Genomic DNA, 8,074 nt, shown 5'->3' with positions numbered 1-8,074 from the left:
TCAACCCTCCGTCAAGACCGACGACGCGCCCGAGCCCGAGAAGGCCTCGGCCCAGCCCGAGGCACCCTCGGCCCCCGAGGGTGAGGCACTGCGCGTCGAGGTGGAGCGGAGCGGGGTCACGCCTAATCGAAACTGGCAGACCCCGTACCTGCAATATCTCCACCGAGGAGAGCTACCCCTCGACCAAGCTGAAGCTCGGCGGTTGGCGCGGCGTGCCATGTCGTTCGTCTTGCTAGGGGACGGGAAGGAGCTCTACCACCGCAGCCCCTCTGGCATCCTCCAGCGATGCATATCCATCGCCGAAGGCCAGGAGCTCTTACAAGAAATACACTCGGGGGCTTGCGGTCATCACGCAGCGCCTCGAGCCCTTGTTGGAAACGCCTTCCGACAAGGTTTCTACTGGCTGACCGCGGTGGCCGACGCCACTAGAATTGTCCGCACCTGCCAAGGGTGTCAATTCTACGCGAGGCAGACACACCTGCCCGCTCAGGCTCTGCAGACGATACCCATCACCTAGCCCTTTGTTGTGTGGGGTCTGGACCTCATCGGCCCCTTGCAGAAGGCACCCAGGGGCTACACGCACCTGCTGGTCGCCATCGACAAATTGTCCAAGTGGATCGAGGTCCGACCCCTAAACAGCATCAGATCCGAACAGGCGGTGGCGTTCTTCACCAACATCATCCATCGCTTTGGGGTCCCGAACTCCATCATCACCGACAACGGCACCCAGTTCACCGGCAGAAAGTTCCTAGACTTCTGTGAGGATCACCACATCCGGGTGGACTGGGCCGTCGTGGCTCACCCCATGATGAATGGGCAAGTAGAGCGTGCCAACGGCATGATTCTGCAAGGATTCAAGCCGCGGATCTACAACGACCTCAACAAGTTCGGCAAGCGATGGATGAAGGAGCTCCCCTCGGTGGTCTGGAGCCTGAGGACAACGCCGAGCCGAGCCACGGGCTTCACACCGTTCTTTCTAGTCTATGGGACCGAGGCTATCTTGCCCACAGACTTAGAATACGGTTCCCCGAGGACGAGGGCCTACGACGACCAAAGCAATCGAGCTAACCGAGAAGACTCACTAGACCAGCTGGAAGAGGCTCGGGACATGGCCTTACTACACTCGGCGCGGTATCAGCAGTCCCTGCGACGCTACCACGGCAGAGGGGTTCGGTCCCGAGACCTCCAGGTGGGCGACTTGGTGCTTCGGCTGTGACAAGACGCCCGAGGGTGGCACAAGCTCACGCCTCCCTGGGAAGGCCCATTCGTCATCGCCAAAGTTCTGAAACCCGGGACGTACAAGTTGGCCAACAGTCAAGGCGAGGTCTACAGCAACGCTTGGAACATTCGACAGCTACGTCGCTTCTACCCTTAAGTTGCTTTCAAGTCGTTCATACACCTCGTTCACACACAAAGTCTAACCATCAAGGAAGGGTCAGCCTTACCTCGGCAAAGCCCGACCCTCCCTCGGGGGCTAGAAGGGGGGAACCCCCTCCGCGTCAAAATTTTCCTCGAAAAAGATTTTTTCTGCCAGAACGTCTTTCGTGCTTTTCGACTACTTCGAAAGTGGGATCCTGAAAAGGGCAGAGTACATGTAAGCAGCCAAGGCTGACCGAGCCGAGGGACTCCTACGCCTCCGGGATACGGATACCTCACTCATCACCTTCTGCGATAAGTAACTCACGCTCGGATAAGTGATTTCGCGGACCGAACAAGTCTTCACGCTCGAAAACTCTTCTGCCGAAATGATTTTTCGGGCCTTCTCGACTATATCGATGGCAGAATCCTACGGACGAGTAAGAGTACACGTAAGCGGCAAGGCCGACCGAGCCGAGGGACTCCTACGCCTCCGGGATACGGATACCTCACTCGTCACCTTCGCACGAGGCAACTCACACTTGGTTAAGCGGTTCAGTTAGCCGACAGGCGAGTCCTAGTGCTCGGAATGAGGAAAAAACACGGCTCCGTGCAAAGAATACATACATGTTCAGGCCCCGACAGCCACAATGAACAGACACCGGCATTCAAGGTGCCATTACAAACGGAACTCCGGTTCCACCTCCGCAGGTACGAACAACCCCCCACGATTGGAGGGCCTGCGGAGCAACAGAAGGCCGACGGATGGCTCGCCGCCGCCTGCTCCAGCGGCAGCGACGACGACTTATGCTCCGAGCGGCCGAACAGCAACAGCGATGACCTCAGGGCGGATGCTGCTGCCATAAGGCCCTCGCCCACGTCCCCACTCGAGGGGCGAGGACGAGCAGAAGGCCGTAGAGTTGGAGGTCAGTCCGCGGGCGGCACCGACTATCACGTCGGCGGAGAAACCTCTTCCGGCTGCCGCGGCGGAAGGTGGCACCGGAAGCAGCGCCGAAGCCGCTCGGACCGGAGAGCCAGACACGCGGCAGCTGCCAGCGCCACGAACGGTGAACGCCCTTCCCCCCGATCGCTGAGGGAAGGAGCGGGCCGCTGTCCGCGCGGAGACCGACCCCAACTCGGCGCACTCCCCTCCCCAGCACTGATGATGAACATCCTTGAAGCTGAGGGAGGGGCAGAGGCCGCAACCCGGCTTGCTTCTCCCCACCCAGGAGCTGGTGGTCGCCGTCTTGGGTGACCACCGGCGAGGGGATGCGGCCGGGCTGCCTGATGAAAATCCTTGAAGCCGAACGATGGCTGAAAGGTACCAACTTCCGCGAAGTTGCGTTCCTCCAAAGACAAGGCGGAAGGACTGCGAGTGTTCCCCATCCGGGGGCTCGGAAGGTGGAAAGACGCGACACATGAGGGGAGCGCAAGGACATGGTTGCCTTTCAAGGAGGTCACCCTCCTTTTAAAGGCAACTCTCCCCACTCGCGTCCTCAGCCATCGCGGGCTGAGTCTTCTCCAACGCGCTCCAAGGTCCTCCCCCTACGACACGGGGGCTGGGTCCCATGCGTCATGCAAGCTGGCCAGGGGCAGAAGAAGCCAAACTGCCGCGCGCGGTGCGCGCAACTGCCCAACGGTTACGAGCATTCCTCCACTTTCGCCCAGACCAGCGGGTGAAAGGGCGGACCGCCATGCAGGCGGCATGCGACCGCACCAAGGGGGTGCACCCTTTCGACTTCGACGCGTCCACCATGGAGGCCCAGGCCCACACGTCATGCAACCAGTTCGCCGGTTGCTACATGCAAGAAACTGCACCGCCACTCGCGCCACTACCGTGCCTCCTCGACCGCGGAACCAGTACCACGACTCGAGGAAACCCTGCGCATGACCCAACAGTGCCAACCAGGCACATCGGTCACGGGTCAGTCAGCCGCGGGAGAAGGCGCGACGGTCGATACGGCCAGAAATGGGCTGGCAGTAATGGCGGTGGCAGGCGGGCGGAAGCAGCGGTCAAGTCGTCAGCCAAGCTCACGTCCCCTCCTGGGACAGCGAGAGAACCCTCTCCCACGGCGTGAAGACGGCACGCCCTTGTTCCGTTCCTCGAACGGCTCGCGCACGTGCAACGGCTGCCCCGCGAACCACTCGTCCCGTTGCATTAACTCTGCGGCAGGACAGGCGTCACCTTTGGCAGGAGAAGCAGGCGACGCTTCGCTCCCGCCATAATGACCGCGTCAAAAAAGGTGCGCCACGTCATTCGATTTCGTATCCTTTTCCTCTTCCTCTTTCTCTCTCTTACAACAGGGACCGGGAAAGGGGATACCCCGAAAGGGATCCTTCTCCGTGAAGGAAACGGGCCCCGAGCCCCCCTACTGATCAGAGGTTCGAAGGCTGGCCCCTCGGAGGGGTTCAATAGCCGCCTCAGAGCGCTCGGGCTCCGCGCCCACTACTGGTCAGAGGTTCGAAGGCTGGCCCCTCGGAAGGGTTCAACGGCCGCCTCAGGCCACTCGGGCTCCACGCCCACTACTGATCAGGGGTTCGTAGGCTGGCCCTCGAAGGGTTCACAGCCGCCTCAAACACCGAGCGAGGGATGACCCTGGGTACGTTCGATACATAACCAAGGCTGGGCTATGCTCCCGAGGTACCCTAGGACATTTCCGAGACCAACGGGAACGATTTTGTAACGGAATCCCATCAGAGGGAGGCATCGAGCCCTCGGACCCCGTCAAAAGGGGACCGGGTCCGGCAAATCACCCGCAGGTACTTTTGGAGCGCGCCTCCGGGCCACTAGCCGACCCCTAACAAATGGGGCACGGGCGTCCACTCGGATTACCCGTTAGCAGCTCACTGGAGACACCATGTTCGGTGCCCTCCAAGGGCAACATGGCGCTTTTCCCCTCTCCTCCTTGCGGAAAGGCGACGCAGGGGCGTATGTAAAAAAGTCGAGTATGTCCTTGACTGTCCTCTCGCTCTGTGCGGAGGCTCGGGGGCTGCTCTCGCAAACCCGGCTCCGGCCAAACCGTTGACAGCGTCAACATACCAGCCCGAGAACTTGGGACCCGACCGTGCACCCGGGCTACGGCCAGCTCGCATGAGGGAACAACCAGACCGGCTGAAGCATCACGAAACGCATTAAGACCTCGAAGGAGTCAAACCACTCCTCCGAGGCCTCGGGGGCTACACCCGGCGGGTGCGCTCGCGCGCACCCACCGGAACAAAACGCAACCGAGAAAGGCCGGTCCCCTTGCAAAAAAGTGCGACAAAAGCCTCCAAGCGAGTATTAAACTCCCTTCGAGGCTCAGGGGCTACTGTCGGGGACCATAATTAGGGGTACCCCCAAGGCTCCTAATCTCAGCTGGTAAGCCCCATCAGCACAAAGCTGCAAAGGCCTGATGGGTGCGATTAAGTCAAGGCTCGGTCCACTCAAGGGACACGATCTCGCCTCGCCCGAGCCCAGCCTCGGGCAAGGGCAGCCGACCCCGGAGGATTTACGTCTCGCCCGAGGGCCCCCTCAAGCAACGGACACACCTTCGGTTCGCCCGAGGCCCAGCCTTCGCCAAGAAGCAACCTTGGCCAAATCGTCACGCCGACCGACCGTATCGCAGGAGCATTTAATGCAAGGATGGCCTGACACCTTATCCTGACGCGCGCTTGTCAGTCGACAGAGCCGAAGTGACCGCAGTCACTTCGCCGCTCCACTGACCGACCTGACAAGAAGACAGCGCCGCCTGCGCCGCTCCGACTGCTGTGCCACTCGACAGAGTGAGGCTGACAGCAGCCAAGTCCAGCCTCGGGCGCCATAGGAAACTCCGCCTCGCCCGACCCCAGGGCCCGGACTCGGCCTCGGCCCCGGAAGACGACGAACTCCGCCTCGCTCGACCCCAGGGCCCGGACTCGGCCTCGGCCCCGGAAGACGACGAACAAGCCTCGCCCGACCCAGGGCTCGGACTCGGCCTCGACCCCGGAAGACGACGAACTCCGCCTCGCCCGACCCAGGGCTCGGACTCGGCCTCGGCCCCGGAAGACGAAGAACTCCGCCTCGCTCGACCCCAGGGCTCGAACTCGGCCACGGCCCCGGAAGACGACGAACTCCGCCTCGCCCGACCCCAGGGCTCGGCCCTGGCCTCAGCCGACGGTCTCCGCCTCGCCCGACCCAGGGGCTCGAACTCGACCTCGACCTCGGAAGACAGACTCGACCTCGACCTCGGAGGAGCCTCCGCCTCGCCCGACCCAGGGCTCGGACCGACCACGTCGCAGGAGGGGCCATCATTGCCCTACCCCTAGTTAGCTCTGGCTACGGGGAACAAGATCGGTGTCCCGTCTGGCTCGCCCCGACAAAGCAAATAATGATGGCGCCCCGCGTGCTCCATGACGACGGCGGCTCTCAGCCCCCTTACGGAAGCAAGGAGACGTCAGCAAGGACTCGACAGCCCCGACAGCTGTCCTTCCGCCAGGCTCCAGCGCTCCTCCGACGGCCACGACATCTCATGAACAGGGTGCCAAAACCTCTCCGGCTGCCACGACGGCATGTACTTAGGGCACTAGCTCCTCTCTGCTAGACACGTTAGCACACTGCTACATCTCCCATTGTACACCTGGGCCCTCTCCTTACGCCTATAAAAGGAAGGTCCAGGGCCCTCTTACGGAGGGTTGGCCGCGCGGGGAGGACGGGACGGCGCGTGCAGGCCTCTCGCTCCCTCCCACGCGAACGCTTGTAACCCCCTACTGCAAGCGCACCCGACCTAGGCGCGGGACAAACACGAAGGCCGTGGGTTTCCCCTTTTACGCCTGACTCCCTCCGGTTTTCCCCCCTTTGCGCTCCGTCTCGCACCGACCCATCTGGGCTGGGGCACGCGGCGACAATTTACTCGTCGGTCCAGGGACCCCCCGGGGTCGAAACGCCGACAGACCTCAAACATGCCAAATTGGGTAAAACGATGAAAAAGGTTAAGTATGTAAGGTTTGAGTGTTCAACCATTTTGCATACACATCTTACTACAAGTTTGGTGCCTTGGTTTGCTCTCTAACTCTTTCTGTAGAGAAAGTGCCATTCTAATCTCTGCTTGAGGAGAAACAGAAAAGCTAGGAGAAGAACAAGAAAGAGGTAAGTTTATAGGACTTAATCAATTGGATTATACTCTAAATGTGTTTGTTTAAGTCTCAGGAAAATCCTCCAAAAAGTTGAAGACAAACGGAGAAAGAACGGAGGAAAAAGCACTTATTGTGCTGTTGGCTGGTGCACAAGACAGTGAATAGTAGTTGTCCGGTGCATAGGACAGTGAATAGTGACCTGTCCGGTGCACAGGACAGTGAATAGTAACTCTGTCCGGTACACAGGACAGTGATTAGTGACCTATCTGGTGCACAGGACAGTGAATAGTGACATGTCCGGTGCACAGGCCAGTGAATAGTAACATGTCCGGTGCACCAATGGCTAACTCTTCCAGGGAAGGAAATTGTTAATCAGATATGTTATTGTTCACTGTCTCATGCACCACCGGACAGTCTGGTGCACCCTCAACCAGGGAAGGCTGGGAGCTTCCAAATGAAGCTCCAACGGCTCCTAGGCCCTTTGGGGCTATAAAAGGGACCCCTAGGCGCCTCAAACAAGTACATAAGTGCAGCCAACAAGTCCATACATCATTTGGATCAATTCTTTCTCTCCCTCTCTTGTGTATCTCTCTAGTTTGTGTAGAGGCGAAGTTATAAGCCTTTAGAGAGAGAGGAAGTGCTGCTGATAGCTAGAGCAAAATCTTGAGCGCATTGTTACTCTGTCGGAGTGCTGTCGAGAAGATTATAAGCAGCCACAACATCGTTGTAACTGACATCAACATAGTGGAAGGCTCTATCTGTCGCACTGACAGATCTAAGCAAACGGAGGAAGGAGTTGAAATAGACTCCAAGCTAAGGTGTGGCTAACTCCAACGAGGACTAGGCAAGCATTTCAGGCTTGGCCGAACCTCAGGATAAATCCTTGTGTCTGTGTGCTCTGCTCTGTGTTGTGTGATGTTTCTCTGTCTTATTTGTTGTTTATACTTGCACTTCAATATTTATATGTGGTACAAGTTGTCTTCGAAGTGCAGGGTATTTTAAGACAGGAACTGCAATTCCGCAACAACCTACTTGAAGGGTATTTCATTCCACTACGATCCAGCCTTCGAGTAGAGTAAGAATTTCCAGTTTTAAAGTGATAATTATTATTCGCCTATTCACCCCCCCCTCTAGGCAACATCCAGATCCTGTTCCCGGGCATAGGGAACTTTCAATTGTCCATCAACAAATTATAATAATCTTCGATAGCTAGACCATTCTGCTTGGCAAACCTCATTTCAATATCCACCAGTCTTTGGCTTAAGTAGGTCACAACATGCTCCTTCCCTTCAGTCTGTTGGGTCAGAACAGCCCCAAAAACTTTGTCTTCGGCTACAATGTATAACCTGAATGGTACTCCAATCTTTGGTGCTTTCAATACTAGAGCCGGAGACAAATAGCTTTTAATGAGATCAAAAGCTTCCTGCTGCTCTGCCCCCAAGTGAAATCGACATTATTTTTTAGCTGAAGAAAAGGAGTGAAAGCATCAACCTTCCCGGCTATGTTAGAAATGAATCTTTGCAAATAATTTACCTTGCTGAGAAACTTCTACATTTCAAGCTTACAAGTTGGAGCCCCTACATTCCTAATGGACTTAATTTGGTCGGGATCTATCTTTATGTCATGC

The sequence above is a fragment of the Zea mays genome, chromosome 1, assembly GCF_902167145.1.
Source record: "Zea mays cultivar B73 chromosome 1, Zm-B73-REFERENCE-NAM-5.0, whole genome shotgun sequence".
NCBI classification, from domain to species: Eukaryota; Viridiplantae; Streptophyta; class Magnoliopsida; order Poales; family Poaceae; genus Zea; species Zea mays.
The sequence above is the reverse complement of the archived record's forward strand: the minus strand, read 5'-3'. Positions refer to the sequence as shown.